This window comes from Lepisosteus oculatus, chromosome 2, assembly GCF_040954835.1.
Source record: "Lepisosteus oculatus isolate fLepOcu1 chromosome 2, fLepOcu1.hap2, whole genome shotgun sequence".
Classification (NCBI taxonomy): domain Eukaryota; kingdom Metazoa; phylum Chordata; class Actinopteri; order Semionotiformes; family Lepisosteidae; genus Lepisosteus; species Lepisosteus oculatus.
In genome coordinates, this window is record NC_090697.1 from 61,953,257 (window position 1) to 61,980,082 (window position 26,826).

The 26,826-nt window shown below is 35.8% G+C and overlaps 1 protein-coding gene across 14 annotated transcripts in view; it reads right to left on the minus strand.

The window, feature by feature from the left end:
• The window catches only part of esrrga (estrogen-related receptor gamma a), a 248,828-nt gene that overhangs the window by 37,560 nt on the left and 184,442 nt on the right, over nucleotides 1-26,826 (minus strand). The gene's annotated exons all lie outside the window — the stretch shown is intronic.

Consider the following 26,826-nt stretch of genomic DNA (forward strand, 5'->3'; position numbering starts at 1 on the left):
CTGTAATACAAGCTGAAATGCAGAAAACATTTTGTTTTAATTATATAAAAAATGTTGCTTAATGTTCCCTAATTGCTCACTGAGAATTAGTGTTATCTACTAATAGAAGGCACCAGGATCGACATGTTGCTACAGTACTCTGCTACAGTACACCCTATCCCCTTCTGTAAATGCTTTTCACAAATAAACAGAGAGACATGCAAACAGCTGTTGATGACTCCCTGCGTAAAGAGAGACCTACAACCTCTTTGTCTCTGGCATTTGAAATCACACCTGCTGGTAGCTAAAAGTATTCCATGTTTTGATGACATAAGTTGATTTGTGGATAATAAGGATAAAAGGTTAAAAGTCTGAATAGGACTTAGCATTTGTAATCCTGACCATTTGAATAAAATGTTTTATAAAAACCCTTCAAGGCTGATGTGTATGTACATACACACAAAATGAGTCAATAATATAGGAAAACCATTATGGATCATACTAAAATAAACTGCTGATTCAGCTTTCTCAAAATGTAACAGCTGATGTATTTCACTAACAGTTTATTATAAACTTAGAGGCCTGATAGGATATACTGAATAATAGAGACTAGGACTGGACTCCCAAGCTGTGGGTATTTATAAATGGCCAGATATCACCAGGATTTAGTGAGTTCTAGGTAAGTCACAATGGCAAAAAAGTGACCCCTTGTGGTTGCCTTGATTCTATGTGTTTCAATTAAATATGTACACAGTCTTTTGTCCTTGCGCTGTTGGACTGCAGTGTTAAAAGCAGCTAATGGCCTGCCAGTTATCATTGTGGAGGATGAGTGACTTGTGTCTTCAACTGTCCAATGATGATACAAGGGTGGGACAAAGAGCTGGGTTAATCTGTGACTGATGATTGCATTAGGGATTTAAAAAAATACGGTAATTGTTTTAAAAAAAAATCAAAGTAAAACACATCTTCAGCACGTGCCATCGTCAGTTTGAGAATTCTCTGCCTTTGGCAGATAGCAGGTAGACATTCAATACAACAGCAAGGAATGTCCAGGCATCACTTGGTACAGTACCTTTTTCTTTATCCTTCTTTGTTTTTTTCATCATCAGTTAGATAGATGTCAATACATTCAGGCTTGACCATGAGCAGCATGGGACGTGGGTGGATTATTTATTGCCCTGCTATGGTTGTAAAAGCACATTCAATTGTGGTTTTCTCCCTGTTCAAGTGAAAGCAGTGGCTTAAAGACCTATCTATCCTTTTAATTAATTGACATACAAAGGAACACTAATTTAATTATACAAACCTCTCCTGGGACAGGTGGTTTCCTTGGAAACCACTTAAATGTGGTTTGAGCCTCATTTTATATTGTAGAGAATAACACTGTAATGTGGATCCCATGATGGGAGTGGAGTAGTGCCTTTTCTTTGGCAAAGTCTACATCAAATACAATTAAAACCATCTCTACTGAATTTACTAAAGCAGAATTTAACAGACTCACTTTCAGCAATATTCACATTTGATTTAGTATTTGATACATTTCTGTCTTACTGAATTAAGTGTTCATATTTTCTTTCCTGTGGGGGAAATTACAATTATAAATGTTTCCACTGAAAAGTATTTCATTAATAATCATCGATCTTCATCATAAATTATAAGTAAGGGCTGTTTAAATGTATTACTTGAGGTAGGTACGTCCACAAAAACATATACTGATCTTTTCAATTTTACTGATGCTCTATGACTTTAAATTGGTCTTGCTTTTATGAAGAAGGTGATGCTGTCATAACATATTTCAAAATCCCTTTATAACTACGAAAGTCATAAACCATAGGAACTCAGTAAGAACTTGCAAATTGTCAATCTTGTAAAATCTTTTCAGGGCCAGCAAATATGAATTTAGTGGCAAGCACGTCTGAATGACACTAAAAGGTTCTACAAAGAGCATATCGAGTTTTTATTTTGAAACCGGCACACACAAACACATGTACTTCACACCTACGAGAATAGCTGGGGTCTTAAAAAGATGTCACATAACTAAAATAGTAGATTAATTCTAGAAACAAAATATGTAACAACACTCAGGCATATATTGACAACTGCTCCTTTTAACAAGCTCCACTGGTAACTAAATCTACTTGGAAACCTATTGCTAACTATGAGGGGAAAGATTTACAGTGCTAATTCACGGCTATGATCGTGCTATTGCGTTCTTCGTAATACCATCAACTATACCCAAGGTGATACCTTATCCTTCACCACAATGCCTGCATCTGTTCACAGGCTAATACTGGGAAGATTTATGAGCTTTTTATTAGAGTGATCATGTTACTAATACTGCACTTCAATTTAGACCAGTCAGTCAGCCTAAAGTCTTGTGTACAGTATTCAACCAACAAACTCAAAAGTGGCTGCCTAGTGTAGTTTATAGCAGACCACACACTGATCTTTCTGTGACATTTCACAAGTAATATACTAGTATATGTAAAATGTTCTATAGCCTCATATGATGCATTTACAATGACTAAAACTCATTATGCTATATGAATGGGATTCTGAGAATGATGTACTTAATGTTCACGTACTTAAGAGAAAGCTAAATGAATAACCACTGTGGCCAGACTAGTTATCTGAATCTGGATGTATGGTAATTTTGTTCTGCCTATTACAGGTTTATTCACAGTTTTGTGTTTTATTTTATATTGTTCTCGTACAAACAGTGAGACTACATTTATGCACTAAATGGCACGTGAGCTTTGGATACAAATGCTTTTCTGTTTTGTTATTTTTTCTTTTTTATACTTATTTAACAGTGGTTTGGAAAATATGTCAACTGTTTTTAACTCAAGAACCTGTCCAAGTCCTGTAATTGTACCAGAGATGGTATCAGGCCACACATAACTGTCAGATAAGAGTCCCTAAACCAAGTGTGTTCCTAGAAAAAGTGCTTAAGAGACATACTGTATGTGCAAATGGGTGAAAAACGGGGTTATGAGAACTTCTCCATCTCATACTGAAGAGAATGAACAGTGCTCCTCTGCCTTTGCAAAGCTACTCCTTTTACAGCAGACCAAAGCAAACAGGATTAGCATTGTGGTTAACAGGTGCTCTGAAAGGGTAACAGCCTGTTGACACAAATAAGCTATATCAGTGTAGAATCGAAGCCAGCTATATCTGGTGGGGAAGCTATTGCTTGAAAAGGAATGTGCTGGCACTGGGCTGGAAATAACACAATGGAATATTTGTTTGTACAAATACCCTTTTGGTGAGGATATCAGGATAATGTGAAATCTTTGTAGCTGTGGTAAAAAATGAGGAATTATATTATAAATATATACTTTTGTATGCTGATACTTTTGATGCTAAATTAAATTAAGTTTGAAGAAATTACAAATATGCAAACCTGAAACGTTATAAGCTAAGTCTAAGTTGTCCGAGTCAGAATTTAGCTCTGACACCTAGGTCAGAGTTGGAAAGTGTCATTTCTGTTCTGTCCTCCCTATCAGTTAGTGCCATTCATTAAACTGCCTGGGCACTCTCTTACGGACAGTGCACGCCAGAATAGAAGGCATATCTTCAAAGTCTAGCAATACCACTCAGTACTCACAGATTGTGACTTTAGCTCTAATACTTATAAATTTCAACCAATATTTCACAAAAACACATTATAAAATGGAACTTTAAGTGAAGCACAAGAGAAGACTTTTCTTTCTAAAAGTTTTATAGGAAATGTTTGTGAAAAATAAGGGGATTTGTTCATACAGATTTTCAAAATTCACATTTAAACATTTTAATATGCCTCTTCAGATATGAAAGTAAATAGATTTCAAACAATCAATTCTTTCTTGAGAGATGATGGAGAGTAGCAGAGCCACTTTTTATTGCTTTCTCTCTCAAGCAACAAATGAAATTGTTGTTTGTTGGGCCTTTTCTAACAACCTTGCATTGTGCTAATTTGCATGTGCATGTTATTTTAATCAAAAATGTCCATTTCAGTTCATCAAACTTCTGCACTATAAATGTGACATGAAAAAATGGTCTGTTCTAATAAAATGTGTTAATAATGCACCAATTCCTCTCAAGATGATACAAAATGCAGAAACTATTGAATAATATTTGATTTCTAAGCTAGAGGTACAGTAAAGAGGGCCTTAATACTACAAAAGTATGTCAATGTTGATTACAAAAAGAATTTCTACAAGGTCACCAGGATTTATTAAATTGTATATATTTATTTCTTCCCAACTGTATAAAATACGAAAAAGCCTACATCCACTGAAGTTAAGAAAATTCATAAAGTTTCTCCAGAACACAAGGAACCCTACATGTACAGTACATTAATGACACACATTAAGCACAGTTGCCCATTATGTGGAACTGCTTCATAATACAGCTCACAGTCCAGTCGGAACACAAGACGAGACTTTTGTCTTGTCTTCACATGAGTGAGTTCAGTTTTCTGCTGCTGCAAGACAGCAGATTACCTTCCTAGAAGATAATAAATAACATAGCCGTTATTGCTTGAAATTTATCTTTTGATTACTTTCACATGTGAACAGAAACATGGCCATCTAAGGTTTTATAGATGTCCTCTCTTTGTCAGTACTAATGCCTGAGGTGATAGGACTCAGTTATCCAATGCTACAGAAAAAAAAATTAAAGAAATTCATTTCATCCCTTTATAAATCCCTGGAAGATTACAAGACACTCATTTTACTGTTTTAATTAAGCCTGCAGATATGCCTATTGTTTGGCAGCATTAATGCAGGTTTGCGCTCCATTTTAAATGATCCCCTGTTTTACTGGAACCCCACAGATGACTATAAAACATTACAAGGCTTGTTTTGAATTTCATAGGTGTCGTGGAATCCCGCAAGGCGTCTGCAGGAATTTACAAGGACCGTGGCTGTGGCAATCAGTGACTTGGATATTTTGAGTGTTAAAATTAGCTAATAAGCAGACGTGGCTCTAGAAAAGAATACACAGGTCACATGGATGACAGTGGAGTCACTGGGGCTCAGTTCAGACCCCAATGTGTTTGTTATTAATACTTTTGCTACATTTCCTCTTAGATTTTTGACAAAATCTTTTGCAGTGTACTGTAATCCAGAAAACATAGCACATAACAAAACATGATTTGCAGTGTAAAAGAAAAAATCAATTTACATCCTTAATATATTTTTTTAAATAATATTATTTAAATGCACTTGATTATGAAATTCCAAACTGAAAAAAAGTCTCTAGCACAATTCAAGAGTTGGAGAAGGGGTTATAGAAAATGAACATCTTTATTGAGTTATTCAGTAATTCTGAAAAAAAAAGACCACACAACATGCCAATGGGCTTCATTGGAGTTTTGCACACAAAAAAAACTTTCTCAACCCTTTTCTCTGAAATGTTACAGACATTAATGGAGATCTTTTTCCATGTCATATAGATCTGTCACCATATGCCTCGTGAAGTCAGCATGATGGATAACTTGTCTTTTTACGTTACCAAATATTTTTATAGCCATGGTGGTATTTAAATATGCTTTCTTTTCCTCCAATATGCTCAATACCAACAGTCATAAAATCCCATATTTGACATGAAAATATATTATGAAAAAACAATTATATATATATATTTAGATGGCTCTTCTATTGTCTTAATCCCTTGAAAAAAATTCTAACATGCATTAAACTTTACACATTAAAAAGACCAGTTTTCTGACATCCTAGTGACAAATCCCCATACAAAAACCTTTAGTGCTACATGTAGTGGGCACCATTAATTTTGTTTAGTTCCTTGTACGGTTATATACAATACAGTACATACAGACATGCTTAATTTTAGTTGCACTGATCGTAATAAGTCTTTTAAAACCAAAAATCCTTTTATAAAAAATGGAAGGAAGGAAAATATGGCAAAAAAATAACAATATAGCAGGTAAACACTTTAACAGACATGCCACTTAAAAGACAACTCGGAACAGCTTGAGCAATTCGTATCATGAGTTAGGCATTTTTTATTTTTACCAATCTGATGCCTCTTGTGCTTTACTTCACTTTTCTGCCTTAAACACAAAGCTTCCTTCAGCAAACATAATTTAAGAACATAATTTTTATGCCTCAGGTCCTTTGCCCACCATCCAGAACATTGTGGAGAAGGCAGCTCTTAGAAAAATGCCCTCCTTCTAAGTGAAAAAGACTCGAAATTGTGATTCTTACTAAACATCAGCTGAGCTCCACTGACATAAAGCATGTTTACCATTGCAGTTTGCCTTGAACGCTCTCGGATTCTGTCACTTTAGCCTGCATACACATGTTCCATTACTGCCCAGCCTAATAAAGACTTCTGTCACCGTGCTGGGCTTTTCATCTCTCAAGCGTCTATCCTCTCTTCTGTCTCCAGATAACACTGCCAGCCACACTCAGTGTAAATGAGCTCATACACTAACTTTATTTCTGCTTGCGAAAACAAAGCAAGTCTCCCCACGCATAGAATGGGAGCTGCACACAGCCTTCAAAGCAAAAAAAAAACTTCCCAATCGGAAAGGATCAAGCTGGGAATTAAGCCCAGGAAATATCAGCTATGAGTAAAATGCAATGTATGTGGCAGTTTTCGGTAAACATTCTGAGTGCTCACAATAGTTTTGAGAGTGTTGTAAAGATGTTTATTCCTTATGCTTATTCGTTTTTTTTTCTTTGACTGCCTATATATTAATGTAATATCTAATGCAATTATACATTTATGTTAGTGTTTTAGTGACAGCCAGTGCCACTAACCTAGGCCACTTTTGAACTCAAAGCCACACATAACAGTGGTGCTGTAGGATGAGCTGTGTGCTGTTTAAAAAGTAAAATAAAAGGAACCAGGACCCTTTGTTCTGGTTTTCAGTCCAAAATTCTTCAGGATTTTTAAAAAAGGAATCCCACAGCACTTTTTATTTTTTTCACACACGGTTTTTCATTACTTTTCAAAAATATACTGTATATGTCATACAATTATTGTACAATTCTCTGTCTTTAATAAACCAAATTGTACAGTTTCTAGTTAATATATCAGTTTTAGGGAAAAAAATCTCACTTAATCATTTTTTTCCAAATATCTTCAGTATATGTTATTATCATGCTTTATTCTTCCTGTGGTATTGGGTCTGGCAAAGGCATACAGTATGTGGGTATGTAAGGTAAGATGAGAATAGTGTTGAACATTTGTTTATTTTTTTTACAAAAATGTCACCTTAATTAAAACTATTCCAACTGGGTGGAAAAAAATGTTTTTAAATAGGGTAAGCCCCATGCATATTTCAGGTTTTGGAGTATACTGTGAAGCTCTATTATGAAAAAATTACAAATGCTAAATTGCCCTCAACCCCTTTGTTGGAAGCAGTCACACACATAAGGGATTCCTATCCTTCCAGGAGCAAATTTGTTTTCTGATGCTCATGTGCCTGTGTGTGTGCTTTGTTTCCAATAACACATGGCTCTAAAGCCATTCAGAGATTTGAACTGCTTGTTTGTTTTGTCCCTTTATTAGATGCACATGGTGATGTTGCTGTGTGCCACAAAAATCAAACAAATTCAACATGCTGGGCTTTTTGTCTGATGCTGTGAAGAGGCTGCCCCATTTGGAGACTTGAAACGGTTCCTGAATTATAAGTGTTGCAATTCCAGATCTAACGTAGATTAAATCAGAGCAAATTTACATTGTTAACTAGAGTCTGCTTTGTGGGGTCTCTGTAATCTTCTGAGATTTATTCAATAAGGAGAGAAACAAAAAAATAACTTTTAAGGACCTATAGCATCTTTACATCACACAACCAAATACTTTTGACATGTCTTTAGATCACATCATGAGACATCTTTTTTACTGGATGTTTTCAATGAATACTAGAAAAAATAACTTTCTAGTATACACTTTCATGGTATGGTTCAATATCTTTCTTATTTTTTACAAGACTGTGTTTTATCAAACATTTTTAAGTACTTTTTAAATTGTATATGTGTGCACATTACAGATGTACAGTTTTATCAGTACCCTTATTATGAGAAAACATATGTATTATTTTCCCATCTTTGATGTTGAAATGCACAGCTTTGCATTCTGGTTGGGGCCTTTGCTGTTTGTGGAATGTTGTAAACCCATATGTAGGTGTGAACACTTTGAATTTCTGATCATGCAAAGAAAATGGTTTCCTCTTTCTCCATTGTTAACCAGACTAAGATTTGCATGTGAAAATCTCATGATAACTACTGTATGAGCCAATGTGACTCATTTTGACAAATAAGGCTGGAATTGCTTTGGAAATTCCAGGCAATGACCACTCACTTTTTCATTAGTGGCAAACAATCAGTACAGATTCATGTCTAGTACAGATAAATGTACACATTAACAGTTGTGTTTTTACAAAGGGTGTCCCAGTACTGGGACATATACTTAGCATTAACGTTAATTATCGAATTAAACAATTCAGAAATATAATTACCTACAATTCTTTATAAACATTTTAAAAATTACACAGGGTTTTGCAGGTATTTGAAGTTACAAGAACCAACGAAATGCTTTTATCACTATATATGTCATTATTAACCTAACATATTTATTTTATATTAAGTCATTTACAGATAAAAAAGGTATGGCTTGTTCAGAGTAATGCAGTCCCCCCAGCTGATTCCACACACCCACTCCATTCTAAACTCATAATACTCCCATCAGGAAGACTGTGTAGGGTACCAAATTCAAACAAAAACTTTGATAAGAAGTCTTTGTCCCATCTGCAAAAAACTACTCAATTAAGTTATATAAATGTAGTCCCCCCACTACCCATTTATTTATCACATACTGTTGTTGTGATTTCATGTGATTTTATGTGATTCTTATGCTTTGCTTGTGTGTTTTGTACTTTTGTTGGAGAAGCCAAAGGCATATTTTCACAGCAGTAGAGAATAAAGTATCTACTGTACCAATAGTAATAGGAAATGTTTTAGAGAGTGAACACCTACTAGCATTAACACCTACTGGACAACTATAAGGAAAATACGTCATGTCATTTGACAAACCGCTTTATACCATAGGGTGTTGCGGGAAACCGGAGCCTACCCGACAAGCAATGAGCGCAAGGCCGAGTACACCGTGAACAGGGTGCCAATCCATTGCAAAGCAAGTGCAAGCCAATCATACATGGGGACAATTTGGAGGCCACAATAAAAGCAGAGAGGGGAAATCTGGCCCGGATGCCGGGATAACTTCCTACTCTTATCAAGAAATGCCCGGGGATCTTTAATGACCACTGAGAGTCAGGACCCCGGTTTAATGTCTCATCCGAAAGACGGAGCCCACTATGGTACAGTATCCCTGCCACTATACTGGGGCATGAGGGCCACAGACCCCAGGGTGGGCACCCCCTGGTGGTCCCACTAACACCACTTCTAGTAGCAACTATAGCTTCCCAGGAGGTCTCCCATCCAGGTACTGACCAAGCTCAATCCTGCTTAGCTTCAGTGGGTAGCCTGTCGAGAGCTGCAGGGTGATATGGCTGCGGGCCTTAAGGAAAATATATTTTATTTAAATGTTATTATTCATCTTTGATTCTTTGATTTTTCAGTTTTGCAAGCATATTATTCTACCGTCTGGAACTCCACAGTCTTGAATGATGTACAGTATAAATATGTAAAAACATTACTAGAAAGCATGGTGGATTTACAAAACTGCATTTGAATTTACAAATCTCACTTCCTCTTTTCCTCTCGCTTGTACACTCTGATAAAAGACCCCCCATTGTGTGGATGCTAGGAGAGGGTGGGACTGGCATGTGTCCTGAAATACTTTAGATATAGTGAAAGAGACAACAAATGCACTGTGGGATTGCTGCTGCCAGGAACAACATCAGGAGGCCATGTAGGGTCCATCCACCCTCTGTCACTATTACCACTACCAACTGACAGGAAGCAAATATGATTGACCCAGACCCAGTCAACGGGTGTAATGACCCAGAAGGCAATACTTTAGGCTTGCTTCTGCACAGCAGTGACTACAGCTCATAACACAAGTGGGTATCATGGAAGATCCATAAGCCTGATTATAGTCATCAGATGTCTCCAAAATCCTCATCTCCAATGCAGGTGCCCCTAAAATGGTAATTTCATGCCTCAATGTCATTGAGCTCCACAACTGCTCTTGGTACATTAATGATAGCACCCTTGTATACCGACAAAGCAAGGCATTCTATGATGAATGATGATTCTTTCTTATTAGGCAGTGTTTAAGCAGGTGTATAAAGCTTAAAGCACAACATACTGGCCAAGGTCTATGTAAAGAGACAACACATTTTTGGTGGTGGTAATAATGGTGAGACAGAGTATTTTAATAATTCCATTATCACAGCAATAGTATTTTCAACTTGATCATTCTTATTTGAACATAGCCAGGATCACTCAGCCTTCTTTCTTCAATATAATAATAGTGGATATATATAAATATAATTGACAAATACATTGCCTTGCACATTTATTCAGACACCTCCTACGTTGTCCCATATTTTATGAAATCACGAAATTATGTATACAAGTATACAACCTATTGTATTCACAATGTGATTTAAAGGTTACACTGAATGTCTGTAAAAACTAAAGAGAAAATATTTTTATTACATAAGTATTCAGAACTGTAAAATCTGTATTTGATTGCAAATATAGCCTCAAGTCTATTTACGAAAGTTCTTCTGCACACGACCTGGTACAATTCTTGCCCATTCTTCTTGGCAGATTTACTCAAAGTTTCAAAATTGTTTGCAGATACTGTACCTTACAGTATGTACAGGAAATTTCAAGTCTTTTCACAGATTCTCAATAGGGTTCAATTCAGGACTTTGATTGTGCCACTGATAGACATTCATTTTCTTATTTTTAAATCACTCAAGTGTAACTTTGGCCTTGTGGTTTGGATTATTGTCCTGCTAAAAGGTACAGTAAATTTATACCCACGTTTTAAGCAGACTTGAAATAGTTTTTTCCCATGTCCTTCTTTACCTTCAGTCCTAACAGTTTTTCCAGTCCTTGCTGAGGAGAAGCATTGCCTACCATGATGCTACTGCTGACTGAAGGAATGGTGTAGAATTGGAAATGGGCTGTGATGGGTATGCACCAAACATTAACGCTTGGCATTTAGACCAAAAGGTTCCAGTTTGGTCCCATCTGACCATAACACTTTTTGTCATATTTTGAAGGATCATTCTGGTGCTCCTCCAACTCCATAAGCTATGGAACTCTACTCTTTCAAGTTTGTTCTTATTAAGTGTGGAGGGATTGCACTGAAGGGATGGTATGATTACCTTCCACTTCTTGATGATTGTGTGCCTGTGCTCACAGGGGTATTCGGGGAGTCTGATATTTAAGTACCCTTCTCCTGAATTGCACTTATCAATGACTTTATCCCTGAATTTTTCTTAAAGTCCCTTAGTTTACATGGTTGACTCTGTGGATGAAATGTATTACCTGACCAACAGATCTCACAGACACAATCGTGATTTTTAAAATTATGAGAATCACTGTTATTTGACACAGACAGAAGCCACTCAACTTATTGTATAGCTCCTTAGGGAAATGTTGTAAACCTACAGTACATTAATTTAGGTTCACAAAGGGTTTCAATACTTATGCAATCATGACTTTTCCATTTACCTTTATCTTATTTTCTTCCTTCATTTTGTTTTTAACTTATGTTATGTTAACTCCTTCTTTAACATTTAATGCATATAACTTAATGTTGCAGTGCACTGTATGTAAAAATAAATCCCTAAGCATTAAACAGTACCTCTGTAAGCTTTTACCTGTACATCACTGTTGGATCTACTGCATCTCTCTGCCTTGTATTCTGCAAAGTGCTATCAGCATCTTGTGTCTTCTCTAGCAGTTTCTCAGATTTATTATTGTGCTTAGTCTACGTTTGTCTCTTTTCACTGTTCAGGCATATCCTAATGGAAATCTTGCACTTTAGTTGCTATGGTTGCCATATGACATCTTTCCCTGTATTTTAGCTTCATTGTGCAATCCACTGCAATATTTTTTTGCCGTTATCATGTAGTTTGTTAGACGTCCTCACTCAGTGCTTTGCTATGCTTATAACATTTTTAGAGGTACAGCTTGATAAAGTGAAAACTTTTAAAAATATTTATTTAAGGGCTCATAAAAGTCAAAATAGATAACTTTCTTTTTTTAGAAAAGAAAGACAATAAAGGTAAAAAAAGGTGTGAGCAACCTCTGGCCTAAAAGAACATCTTAGTCAGTATATTTTACTAGCTCTCCCCATCCTTTCTCATGAGGGCTGCACTTAATAAAGCTCTCCCTTAACAACCTCATTTATTTTCCAGAAAATTAACTCAGTTTCATTCCTGATTAATGATTTAATCTAAATGAATCAAATTAAAAATTGAAAATTATATTTCCAAAGCCGAAGAAAAAAAATGACCATTTCCAGTTAACAAATGATCCTTTCAAATATTAAACGATGACCAGGACAAGTGTGTGATACTAATGAAATGTGTCTGGGCTTCACTTCTTATCTGGCTGGGTGGTGGGGGGGTAAAATGTACACATTGTGAACACTGAAATCCACAGAGGGTTTCTCACCAGGGCTTCATCTAGTCTCTGCTTTAATTACTGTATCACTATTCTTCCATGGGTTAGGCCTCCTCTGCTGCCTAAAACACTCAATTATCGAACAAACCGCAAAAGCAAAGAAGACATGAGAAAGCAGCATCATGACTTGAGCATCACAAAATACAGAGTTTAGAAAATGACATCTATTCTAAGTTGTTTGCTATGTTGTATTTTGGCACAAAGACCCTTTTACTGCCTTGTTTTTGAGGTATGTAAAAAGACAGATTTCAATTTGTTTCAGTTTTTCCAAACAGAAATCACAATTTGCCTTCAAGACCTGATTTTCAGCATGGCACTTCAGATTTCTTCCTCCAACAGTTATAATAGCTAAAATAATTGTAAAAGAAAAGAATGTAAAGTTTAATTAGTTTTTAGGTTTTGGATCATTTCTACACTTGCTGTGTAATTAGAACTATGCCAGAATAACTTCAGCTTGACTGCAAGATCAAACTCAGCCCCTTACAGTTAAATTAATTATGTTTGCCGTAGTTTGCTCTATGGCCTCTAATTTTATTTATTCTGAGAATATATATTTGGATTTAGAGCTTTGTTATCAAAAATATAAATTGCTTGTCAGTTAGTACTGGAGATCAAAGTCCATGACATCAGCAGATCAATGCTAGGGGTCTGCCTTTGTAGAACAGTAGTTTTAACAGACCAATTATTTTTAAAAGAATGGCTCCAGAATGTATATTGTATATTCTTAAATGTAACAACGGTTTACAAGCAGACTGGAGCCTAATATGTAAGTTATGATCTTAAACAAAATATTGTAAGATTAAACTGAAATAAAGCTCTACACATAAAGCTACCTCTCATAAGTATATACAATTCTATCAAATGAGTAACCAAAAGAGAACAAGCCACTTTAGGGTGGTTTTATTGCAATTGACCAAGCTATACTGCTGATATTTTAGACTGTGCTTTTCTTTTATTTGACTTTAAGAGAAATAAGCAGGTGTTATCTCTGCTCCAGCAGAGTCTCCCCATTGTTGATTCAATAATACAAAAGCTTTCTTATCAGCTGTGGAGGTGACTGATTGGCAGGGTGATACGTTTAGACAATGCACAGTATTTAAGTGAATTTACAGGAGCCCTGACCGGGCAGAGCAGTATATGGGAGAGTCTAATAGGGAATTAAACATGTACAATGGACTAAATCTGTTTGTACTTGCCACCAAACTGTGTTTAGTTAACTCATTTAAAGTGACATTGTATCTTTTTAAATAACACTACATCTTTATAGTTCCAAGACCTTTAGGTCTCTTTCAGAATTCCCGTACGTTCCTTCTGGTGTCTTTTTTATTATTTTTCTTTCTAAATATTTTTGTATCTAAATAATAGTATTCTTAATATATTTTTTAATGATTTGGACAATTTTGACAATCACAATAGGCAAATATTTTTAGTCACTGAAATAATCATTAATGCTTTCAGAATGCCCTATTTCATATAGTGGAATATTTGTTGATTTAAGTGGAGCTACAGTATGGTTAGAAAACAGAATGAACAGGTAGGTATGAGATAAATATTATTATATTTTTGTACTCTCTTTAACATAATTTCTTTGTGGCATTCTTCAAACTTCAAATAACTTCACATAAATTTAACTACATTTGTATGAGAACCATAAAACTGCCTACCTGACCAAACTACAAGCAGAGGAAGTTTGTTCATACACCTTAAATAAGCAAAATCTTGTTTTTACCAGAGTGATAGAGGTATTAATAAAACTGAACGTAATGCAAACCATCTAAGCATGAAAATATTATCAAAAGGCTGCTTTAAAGATAGACATGTCAATATTCTATACTTTGTCCTAGGACTTTCCTCAAAAAGTTGATGTGAAATCAAACTTTCCACTCATGATAAACTTATGGCTCATGAGGAAATCCTTTCAACAGATGGTCCTGCGTGCACTCTCTGGGTACGCAAGGAGTTCCAGAGATTGAAAGCTACAGTATGCAGATTTTTACATCAGCACACCAAGAGGCAGGTTAGTTTGCTATCCACAGCCCCCTGAACTCCTGAGCTCCATATCCGCCTCAGGGGGTAAGGAAAGATTGTGCTCAGTCTTCTGCTTACAACTGTGTTATTACCCAAAAATAGAAAAAAGGGGAGAGGCAGAGAGAAAGCTTGTGGCCAGCACTGTGGGATCAAAAGGAGACGATTTATGCTTTCATCCCAACTGACGGACGATTAAATTAAAACAGATCAGTGCTGCAGTCTGTGGGCAGGTGGCTGTCGGCTGGCGTTGGCCTCAGAGCGATTAAATTGCTGCGGAGATGGAGAGCCTTCCTTTCCTGTTGCTGCACTTACAGATCAAACAGTGACAAATGAGATGTTACTGCTCTTGTAAAGCAAGGCTACAATCTGTCAAAGTACAACATAATTTGTGACCTGACGTGGCACCCTCTCTCTCTTTTTTGACATCTGAATACAGTGATTGCGTCACAGTCGAGTCCACTTAAGAAAGCACAGGCAGCCCTCTCCCAAGAATTACGGTTTTAAATGTGGTTACCTTCAAGGTGTTTACAGGTTCCTATGGGCTCTCTTGCTGGAAGTAAAAAATTGTCTGTCTTTTATTTTCTATGGAAAATATACAAATGAACAAAGTGTAACTATTTTTAATTTGTTTTCCCTGAAGAAGTCTTTTGGTGTGCTTCACTCCTCTATTTTGTGAACCTTTCAGTCTTAATGATCCCTTATTTTGGTAGATCTTTAGTTACAGTTCAGAGTTTGCAGTTAGATTGTTTTTGATTGACCAGGCTGGCTAAATTCTCCAGAGCCCGCATAATGAGAACTACAATGCTTACCCACACATCAGTCTAAGTCTGTTTGTATCTACAGGGAGAAATGATGATGTACATGGATAAAGAAAACACATTTTGAATGGGCTGAAAGAAATAATTTCATTTTTCTTGTGCTACTTGAAGTTGTTAAAGTGGCAGGATCATCTTGGCCTTGACAATATTTTGGCACTTTTTTATAGAGCTTTTGCAACTGCTCCTAATGAAGTTGTAACTGGCAGGGATTAATATTTATTAAGAGAAATAATATGCACTTCATGAAGGAAATCTGTAATCTCATTTCAAGAGAGTATTAGTGAGGAATATCACTGAACTAAAAGCATTACCTCTGACATGACAACTGATATAATTAAACTCTCATCATGCATGCTTTTTAGAGCTCTATCTATAACTGAGATAGTATTACTGCTACCTTGAAAGAGAAAAGATTTCAGTCTAAATCCAATATTCTTTTTTTCCTCAATATGTGTGCAAATTTATTTGCAAGACAGGGAGATAATAATGTGTGTACAAAATTATACATGAAATTGGATAGAAGAATGCACTGTGACATAAAAGGGAAGATAAGAGTGTGCATAATGTTGTAAAGTCTGTTCACAACACTGTGATATCCCTTTTGGATGCTAAGGAATCTGTTTATAGATGGCAAAATGTAATAATAAATCACAACTTGAAAACAAGAGAATAAAATAAAAAATACCAAGACATTTTACTGAAGTTTTTTTTAGAAGTGCCTTGCATATAACAAGTCTATTTTGAAAAGTTTATTGCAGTCTGTAGCATTAAACCTTGAACTCGATGAGTTTCTGTAAGACAAAAAAACTCAAAGGAACAAAATCTGTTGCTAAAGGGAGACAAATTAGCAAATTTTCTATGTTCATAACGAGTAACAAGGACAGAGACTTTACAGAAGAGTGCACGACAACACCATGAAGCAGAAAAGTCATAGATCAAAGTGTGTAAAAGAATGTTTAGCAAGACGTATATATATGGAATATTGCACTCACAAAAGCGTAACAAAATACAGTCAAAGAGCTGTGGTATGTGGATGCTATATCCCTACTTGACACAAGAATTATATTGTTCTTTAGTCATAGTGGAGATTTTCTCTTGTCCATGATGACACTATCAAAAACATTGGAAATCCTCTCACTCATTCATCAAACTGTGTCTGGCATGCCATACCTGTTACTGATAATGGTTGCACAGTTACTTTTGTATAAATGAAAGTTTTAGCAGGGAAGAATTCTCCAAGAAGGTGATTGGCTGGTATCAGCCATCTGTGCCATTTTTCTTCTTGTCCAGGTCACAATCACAGTTGTTGAAACTATAGCTATGTCTTAATCAGTGGTGATAGCTATGGGATGTCTTCTCTACTCACACACTTTGAACCTTCTAGCCTGAAGGAATCACTCCAATTTACCGTACATGACCAACTCCCCCCCTGGTTGCCAGATCTACAATATTGCAGTAATAACATCACCCCCTGCTGATTATGATTTAACACACACATCTATCTAACACACACACACACACACACACACACACACACCAGATTTTACAGTATTGTTTTGGAATTCAAGTTTGTCACTTGCTGTGAGGCCAATAAGATTATCTTAATGACAGACACGTATGTTCTGAGTTTCAGATGAACGTGCAGAGTTTTGCACATGCAGAAGACTGCTGAACTTCTGAACATGCATTTTTTAAAATATCTGTCAGGTTATATGCTTTGTCAAACATGCTGTAAATGTTTGTGAAATTGTTGCCCTAACACAAGCCAAGAAAGCAAAGAAAGAACTCTGTAATGTCAGGAAAACCGGAAAAGCGATGAAAGAATTCTAGCAATTACATTTCAGCTAATTAGCTCTGTCACTTTGAAGAGAATAAATAAATTGGAGTGGCATTAATTTTGCATTCATGAAAACCAGTGCCTAATTGAATCAGCTCAGGGAAGACACTATACTGGGTATATATGTCTGGATCAGCACAGACACTTAAAATAATCAAGCCAATCCAACAGACACTAGTCTGGTTCTGCATAGATATATTTTCTCTCACCTCCTTTTCTAATTTCACCTTCGCCCTACTAAGTTAGAACACCAGTTTGTCAATCTGAATTGTGTCAACAAAAAATGAATTAAGTGTCATCATACTGTATGTTTTATTGCCTCATCAGAATGTAAATGATTACTCCAAATACATTTGGGATAAATTTCATTTTCATGTTCTGACTAGCACTCAAAGATAATAGTAGTAATTCTAGTAATTATTTGAAACATGAATAGATGATTTTCTGTTAGGAACTAAAAATATGAGTGTTTCTACCAAAGCATGGTGTGTCTGTCAGCACAGTTGGTTTTGCTGTTGTGAATTGAGTAGGTGGGGGATGGAGTTGAACAAGGCTATAAGTGGTGATGAACCCTTCCACATTTTCTGTTTAAGTCAGGATCTCTTTGACCTTTGAAGTTTAAGAGGGTTAGTTAGTGTCACAATTTCAGCTGTCAAGCAACAGCTACAAACAGAATGTCACTGTGGTTCAAAGGGCTTAGACTTCAATACAGAGTTGGCCAAACGGTTAGTTTAGCCTTTTTTCACTGTGCTTATTTAAGCAAGATACAGTATGTGCATCAAATGAGATCTGCTAATTTTTTTTTCATGGCAGATAAGGTCTATATTGGTTTAAAACACACAGCACAGGTATTATACACTGAGAGAAATATTAGAAGAAATACCTGATAGACAAAAAGGGGGTTTAACAATAGAATAATCACTAAAATAAACCTAACAAATATAAAGAAGACATGTTTTGATTATTTTGTTTTGTTTTTCGAGAAAAGTAGGATAATAAAATCTAATAGTCTTGTCATGAATAATTATCCCATGCTTCTAAGAGCAAAATTTCTCTTCAAATTGTAATACAGTGGAAACACCAGCAGCTGTGAGTTTTGTTAGATACACAGCTGCTTCAAGAACAAAATCCTGCACTAAATGTAACTTGACATCTTGAAAACAAGAGCAGTGCACTTATCAGTGTAAAACATTGTATGAATGTAATCGATGTAAATAAAAATTACAAGCACATTACGTAACTACTGTACTTGTAACATAAGAACGTACTATATTGTGCTTTTTTCTTAATTCTGCCACTTTCTTTTAAGATTTTTGACTTTACAGTACCGTGAAGCACAGGCAGTGTCAGAGAGTGACACCTTTGAAACCTGTGTAATGTACTGTAACAATGCCCTGGCTGAAGTTATTTGAGACTTCTGTCCTGATCCACAGCCAATTCCTGCCATTCAGAGATTACTATTATCTTGGCTTTCAAACAGCACCCATAGACCTAAAACTGGCCTTAAGGGCTCTGGGTGAAACTGTCTTTTGGTTGATTTATTCCTTTTTATGGTTTAGTTACTAACTACATGTATGGCATTATTTAAAGGAAAGTATTGGTCATACTCATAACAAAAATTATTGCTGTGGCAAGAAAGCAGAAGGTCTGCTACCTATTTCAATAAATAAAATCACTGCTAGTCTACAGAGTATGCTCTGCTGTTGAGTCTAATGCTTTGCTTGGCTTTGAACAAGGAAAGAGTAATCAGATTGCACTGCCATCAAGATGAACTGATGAATGGATTCCTGATACAAAAACAAATCAGAACAATTTAGTGCCACCAACTGTGATCAGAAAGCAATGCCAACCTCACTCCTTGGCCTGAAAACACAGAAGAATGACTACATCCAAAACTGCTATCATAACAATGCCTAGTTGGAAACACATACCAACAGACTATTTACTTTTTCTCCCCAGATACCTTTAATGAACTACCTGATACCCTTTTCATACAGTTTTCACTTTTAACTGCTGTTGTGTCAATTGTATACTGCTGTTTTTATTTTCTGTATGTTTCCTACAGTTTTTTTAAATAAACGAATTACTGTTCACAGTCCTTGTGCTGATGAAGAAAATCTCAAATAGTGCCTTTGTTGTCAAAGTCAGTAATCGGATTACAAACTAGACCTCCAGGGTTTAAATGTTACATTATTCCCTAGTTTTGGACTTTTAATTTTGCTAACTTTTACAACCTACACAATAGTTAGAAACATAACAGGACGATGGTCACTAACAGAAAAGCCATGTCTATTTCTAACCACTTAAGATTATCATTGGATTGAATATTGCCAGTGAATTGCCAAGTACTGTATCTCTGGTCCTGAGAGTCAGTACTGCATAGCCTGTGGTAACTACCCTGCATGGATAACTTCAAGGAATAAATATTAAATAGATTTACACAGTTTACATAAGCAACAAACAGGTATTATAGTATGTAACATGAGTGGGGTTAATAGCACTGCACCATATAAAAACAATCAACTCATGGGCTTCAGCAATACACAGTATAATATCCTATCTTTTTAGGCAAAAGGAAAACAAGATTTGGGAAAAGAAATGGCTACTCTTTTCTTCAAGCTGAAAATTTTAAATACAATAATCAGAAATGATAAAAAGGTCTCAAGAGTTATCCATCTTGTTTTCCCAGACCTCCAGCCATCAAGGGTATACAAAAGGAAGCATGAAGTGAGCTTGTTGGCCCAGGAATGCTGTCTTGTGGGAAAATCTGCCACAATTAAGGCATAAAGTGTCATTGACAATCCCCCCTACCCTTTACAGAGGTCTCTGAGGAAGCAGATTGGCAAGCAGGAGGCCACATGCTTCCAGCTGTCCCCTACCTTCCTACAAGTGGTTCTGGGAGTGGAAAAAAAAAGTCAGCAGCATATGAAATACTTGGTACTGGCTGCAATCCAAACAAGCATCCTTATTCAAATTCAGCAAAGGGACCCCAATTCCCATTTGGTTATTCAAATGCTTAAAGATGTCATTTTGTTTTGTAGTGCAAGCAAAAGGGGGTTGGGGGGGTCAGCAATTTTCTGAAGCTGTACCTTCTGCCGCAACGTCTTGAAGTCTACACACTCACACTGTGAGATAATGTCTGCCTGACCTTTTCCCTTCACTCAGAATTTCAGCAATTACAGTTAGTTAATGCTGCAATTATCGGTTGCCGTTTTAGGCACTGCCAGAGGGGATATCCTAAATGTAAATTGCTAACGCTGCAATGTTCAATGTGCTGTTCTACTTACACCAAACTGTGTTGTGCCGACAATACATAAGTATGGAAGGTACAACAGGTGAGGGGGGCTCTCGGATACTAATATTTCAGAAAGGAATCCAGTCTTTTGTTTTATACTGTTTTGTCTGGCAAGACTTTCCATCTTCCTTCCATGCTTTCTAGAAATACAAAATTTGATTTCCACTCAGATAAGTGAGTGCATCTTCTGCTTTCCCCTGTAATCAAATTAATTAAGAGTTCTTTATTGAGAAATGTGTGATTGCTAAAAACAATAATTCCTCATTAATTTATCAGTTAAGGAATCACTGTGAATGCTGTATGTGTATATGTACATAAATGGTATTTTCAGCTTTTGGGGTCCACCTTGAAAATAATAGTGTTGCTAAAATGGCAAGAAGAAACAACTTCCTCAGTTCAAATGTTCCAATGAATCCAATGAATATCAGTTGGATGCACTGTATGTCTAAAAGCAACATACAGTATGCCATATACAGTAATTTATTTTATAACATTACAGTATACAGTCCTACAGTGTTCTGTATTTGTATATGATAACTTAGCAAAAAAAAATCATACTGTTTAAAATATAGTAATCACTTCAGTTTATAATCAGTTTAAACTTAGATTTTATCTTATTAAAGAATATTTTCTTAGTATTGCATCTCAGCATTAATTGCAATATTCTGTTTTATTCTTCAGGAGTTTATTTCACCAAAAAATCTGTACAGTTTTAATACTTTTGATATGTCATGTATTATATACATATGTAGTCTTGTACAGCATGTTGTGTTTGTTGTTTACAAAAGATTATAAAACCCTATTCTTCTTCATTTTATAAATATACATATAGCTATTGCTTTATACTCTTAATACCAACAGCATTATGATTATGATAAAAAATCATTGCTGTAGAAAGGAATCATACACTCATTTAGTGAAGATATGAGACACTACAAGCCTTGATTGGGATGATCACCATGCTTTTTGTAGTGCACTATGAACAGTGAGAAATTGTTTGGTCTTTTCATCAGTGTTACACTTTAAAAATATGGTCTTCATTTGTTGTGGACTCTCTTTCACAGCTCCTATATTTTGCAAAGTCATTACAGTATATAGAACATTAAAAAAGCTGAATTGTGAGAATTGAAATATCTGATTGGCAGCTTTGTCTGATAGGTGCAGTCAGTGGAACTGCCAGTCATTTACCACATGATAATGAGGCTGTCATCATATTTAACAGCCTTGTGACAATCTGCTTTATAAGCGTGATGTCTGCTGCATGGTGTGGGGGGTAAAAAAGCAAGTATTTTTTAGAAGGCAAACTACAAGATATCTCCAGTTTTATAATAATCTTTTAATTTCAGTCAGAATTCTAATGCTGTCCAAATGCCCAACATTCAAAAGGCAGTAACCAAAAGCAGTGTGTTACCTGAGGTGTGCCTTACAATTTAAGACAACTAACAAAATTGATATCCCAAATATAAAGCAAACATACTGCAGCTAATGTAAATTTATTATTTACATTAGCTGCAGTATTATTGTGGGATTATAAATGGGATTATTGTAAATGTGCTCTATAAAAGCCTTGTGCCTTTTGTACTGGTATTTATCAGTTTGATAGATATAGGCTTAATACAGTAAATGTATAGATATCCCAATAGAAGAGGAAAGAAAACATGAGCAAGCTAAAGAACCGTCTTCAATAATCACTTAATCCAATGCAATGTTATGGTAAAATGGTGCTTAATCTGGCACACAATGGATACACAAGGCAGAATTCACCATGCATGTGGTATGAAGTTATTGCTGTATATAGGAGACAATTAAGGTACATCATTTAACCTAGTCAGCAAGACATTGAACTTTCGGAGGAAACAGGAGCACTCACCAAAAATACACACAGCAACTGGAATGAAATTCACACACCACACAGAAGACACACCAGGTTCGAACTAAACCGTTCGAATTAAACGTCAATGCTACCCCAAAGATAAACATGTTTTAAAAAAGTTCAAAGCTTTCCAGAAAATGTGTAGTAATTAATAATGTCACCAAACTGCTGACGTTTGTCATTGTCACCCCTCCAGGAATGAAATACTTTGCAATGTCTCATGGCTCAAAAAATGAAAATGGCTCAAAAGGGATGGTTCATGCTCCAGGTTTTAAACTAGGACATTCACAAAACGTGATGCTTGATTTGAATATAGTAGGTCCCATCAGTAAGCTAATTTAAATATCGATATTCTCTTATTTAATAAAAATAAAAAGCTGTGGAATGTTTTAGACCTGTAACAAAACCAAATCCATTCACAATTCCAGTGCCCATCATTTGGTTCTCTTTGGTTCCAAATGAACACAGGCATTGCATAATCCGGCAGGCAAGAGCCTGTGACAGCAGGATGATTTATGCTCCTAGTCAGAGCAATAGGAGAGAGAGAAGGAGACAGAAAGATCCACTGTGTTGGGGACAGCTTGAGAGAGAGTGAGGTGGAGGTGAGACAGATGCTCTCAGTAGGCCTCTGTTAGCAGCCAGACTCCAGTAAGCCTCCAATGATTCTTCTCAACTATGTATCTAGGTAAGAAAGCCGCAGGTACAGAGACATTAAAAATGTACACATATAAATATACAAAAGAAGGATTCAATTTTGAAGGGATGCTCTAAGAAATTGTTCACCTCTAAATTAAGCAGGTTACCTCTAAATTAAGCAGGTTAGTTGATTTAGATCATTCAATTCAATTTAGTCATTCAATTAGAAAAATAAATATGGTTAGTAACCCATGTGTCCTGTTTTTTATGGAAGCTATTGTAAGAATAGAAGAAACAAAAATAATTAAAGGACTTCAGGAGAGTGACATAAACACTATTTATATGTATAGATTACATTTGTAAATATAAATATATAATACTGTATATGTATATATTTCAAATATCCTTTACAGTACCTTATCGATTTATACAGTATCTTTACTGAAAAAAATGTAAATACAAAAACAAAAGAAGAGAAAAACTGTAAAATGAGGTTGCTGAACCTAGAGCTGATGCTCATTCATTGGCCAGTGACTTTTTTATTGGCTGATGTAATTGTAAGATCTTAGCAAAGACACATTCTGCAGTATGGCTGTGTGCTCTCATTTGTGAGACTTGTGAGTTTGTAACTTCAAGAGGGGGAAATTCACTGCTGTCTCTCTCCAGAGAACTAGGTCTAACTTTAGAGAGCACTGCTGTCTAAATCCAAATTTCACAATTTCATTAGACAACACCATTTTAGAGAGCCTCTATAACTGGGCTGGTTTGATTGTTCAGGAATTGTGTCACTTGTTCACAAAACAGCCCAAAACCAGCCCAATGACTCCTTCCTGTCACTTCTCTTGTCAGCAGAACTCTGGAATAGAGACATACTGAACAGTGATTATAAAAAATATTGAAGGAAGGTGAGCAATTTTGAAAAAGACTATTACTATATGCCCACAATTTACATATACATATATACATTTTCTGTATCATAATTTGTACTTGGATAAGCATGTTTGCTAAGTAAATAAATTAGAATTATATGCAATAATAATATTCATGGACACAGTTTTAGTGAATTGAAAGAGGGTATGAGGTTCAGCTTTGTGACAACAAGATCCAGATTATAGAAAAAGGTGAAAATAAAGCTTTTTTTGACATTGTGCACACGTTTGGTAGTTTAAAAGTAAAATCACCATTCCTTTGGATCAAATTAATCTGTTGCTCAATTATACTATGCCAAAAAACAGAGTTAATAAATAATTATAATCATTAAGAAGCCGTATAACCACTTTGCAGAGCATTACCAAAATCCTGCTGGAGTGTTTTGTGGTGTACAATCAGTTAAGGACCGAAATTATAATTCTGGTCCTTCTGATAAATGAAAATAAACACAATGTAGGATTATGGTCCATGGAAAACTGAATATGTTTAATGGAAAATTAGAAATGATTGCCAGACATTGTCATACAAAAATCAAAGAACCAAAGAAGAAGTATAGAAAAAATAATTTTCATACTGTTGCTTACTTAGGATCCAAATGTGTCCGTTAAATGCAAAAAACAAACCTGAAATTCATAAGAAACTACACATTTTAAATCCATTTATAGCTTGCACAGATCTTGGTCACTTTCAGGTAAATGTTAAAGAGAAGATTAAAGATCTGGATGTTAACTGAGTTTCTGGTGACAAACCGGTGTCTAAGGAGCCTGAAAACCCTGTGTCAATCATAATTCTGACAAAGAAACATTAAAAACTACACTCCTGGAGCGATATAATCTGTCTGTGCTAAAGACATGAGGGATGGTAAAAGCTCTGTATCACCATTTGTTTTCTTACAAGCACATGAAAAAAACATTACTACCTTTCTTACTCCAAAATACAGGATTAATCACATGGCCTCCATGAGATTTTATGCATTAAACCAAACTGCATTTTTTGTGATTTTTATATTTTTGGTGACACACTCTTATTCAGCAATCCGTTAATATGGCTAGCAGCACGTATTTGCTAGGATATGGTTTGGAATTATTTGTTCCTACGTTTTTTATTAATTTCCCAGTGACTGATGTCCGAACTAGAAATGAGCTGAAAAAGATATATTAGGCCTTCAAAACTTCTTTTTAACTTCTTTTCCTTTTCTGACGAAGTCTAGCTACAGGATAGCAGTCAACCAGGAAGACAAGCCTGGTTCTCTTTTTCCAGTAAGGCCCTGGCTGAATCTAATTTTACAGCTGGATAGGCTGAGGTACAAGCATGTGAAGTGACTTGCCTTCAGGGTCAGGCAGTGAACCAGTGGCTGAGTTAGCATTGGAAACCACAATTTCCTTGCTGCTTAGTGTGTACCTCTGAAACATTTGGCTCGCCGCTGGGCATAAGCTAGATTTGTGGCCATGAACCATACTACACTGGATTTCTACAGAGCACTGTGTGCTGTAAGAGAGCTCTAGTTCTTTGCCATCAAGCCAGTATTAAAGAGCAAAGGTTTTTTATGTTAGAATGGATAAATGGGCAAGCTACTTTAAAAAGGACTTAAGGCAGTTGGTTAACAGTCGAGCAGACAGTAGCTTCATTACAAGCAGTGTGTTTCTTGTGTCACTGAGAGATTTATCACAAGGCAGGAGTACGTTTTGAGCGATTCCCCCCTGTGCTCCTCAGTGTGCTGGCCTAAGATGTGGCTGGTGATATCACTCTGCATTAATTCTGTGGGATCTCTGCCGGGAAACCCCAGAGCTGTGGCAGTTAATCTGTCTTGAGCTGGGGAGGGGCTGGTGAGAGGATTCCTGTTTCATCTCTGGATTACAGAACACCTTTCCCTCTGACAGCAGGCAGAGATTTGAATTTGAGTCGGATCTACCCTTGTAAAAACCGCCAACCCCAACCACAACCAAGCCCTTTTATATTGATTTTTCAAAATGACGATCCATATTAATATTCTTGATGAAGTTCCAATCAATCAGCAATTAAAACTTTCTGACAAATCTGATTGAGATCAGACAATTTTTACATCTCATTGTTTCATTCTTAATTATATCATCTTATTTTTTCAAAGGTCAGGAATTCTTTTAAAATGGCCTCAGTATTACAGTTCATGGGAAAACAACAACAAGAATAACAAAGCAATAACTATAAAAGAAGGTGAAGTGGCAAGTGACAAGACTTTTGTAATGAATATGTGAGTACATGTTTCTTATATGTCTCTTCGAAAAATAGGGAAACTGATGAATCAATTTACCAAATGACCCTTATTCATATGTAGAGCAGGACCCCTATATCAAATTTGAACACTTTACAACAAATGGCAGTGCCATTTTGATATATGAGTGTATGGGTGGCTAGAAGCAAGAACAAAAGCCTACAATTTGTCTGGGAGCTCATGGGAAAAACCGCCATATCAAAAACCACAGAACATCCTTCAGACCTTTCTCAAGCATGCCCCAGTCTTATCAATTACATACCTACCACAGTAATCTGGTGCATAGGCAAATGTGGCACTCTTAAAATAGCTATTTATGAATTGTTATTCAGGAAAACCTTTTATAAAAATCAAATATCAAACATGTATAGCTTTTACAAACATACAAGTGTAAGCCATTATTGTCAAAAATATGGTATATTGGTTTTACAGTCCAAAAACAATTTTAGTGCACAATATTTTTTTATAAGTAAGAGCTAAACTAGATATTTAAAAAATAGGAACACAGAATATTTTGCTTACATTGCATATCACCACATGTATATATACAGTTGTTATA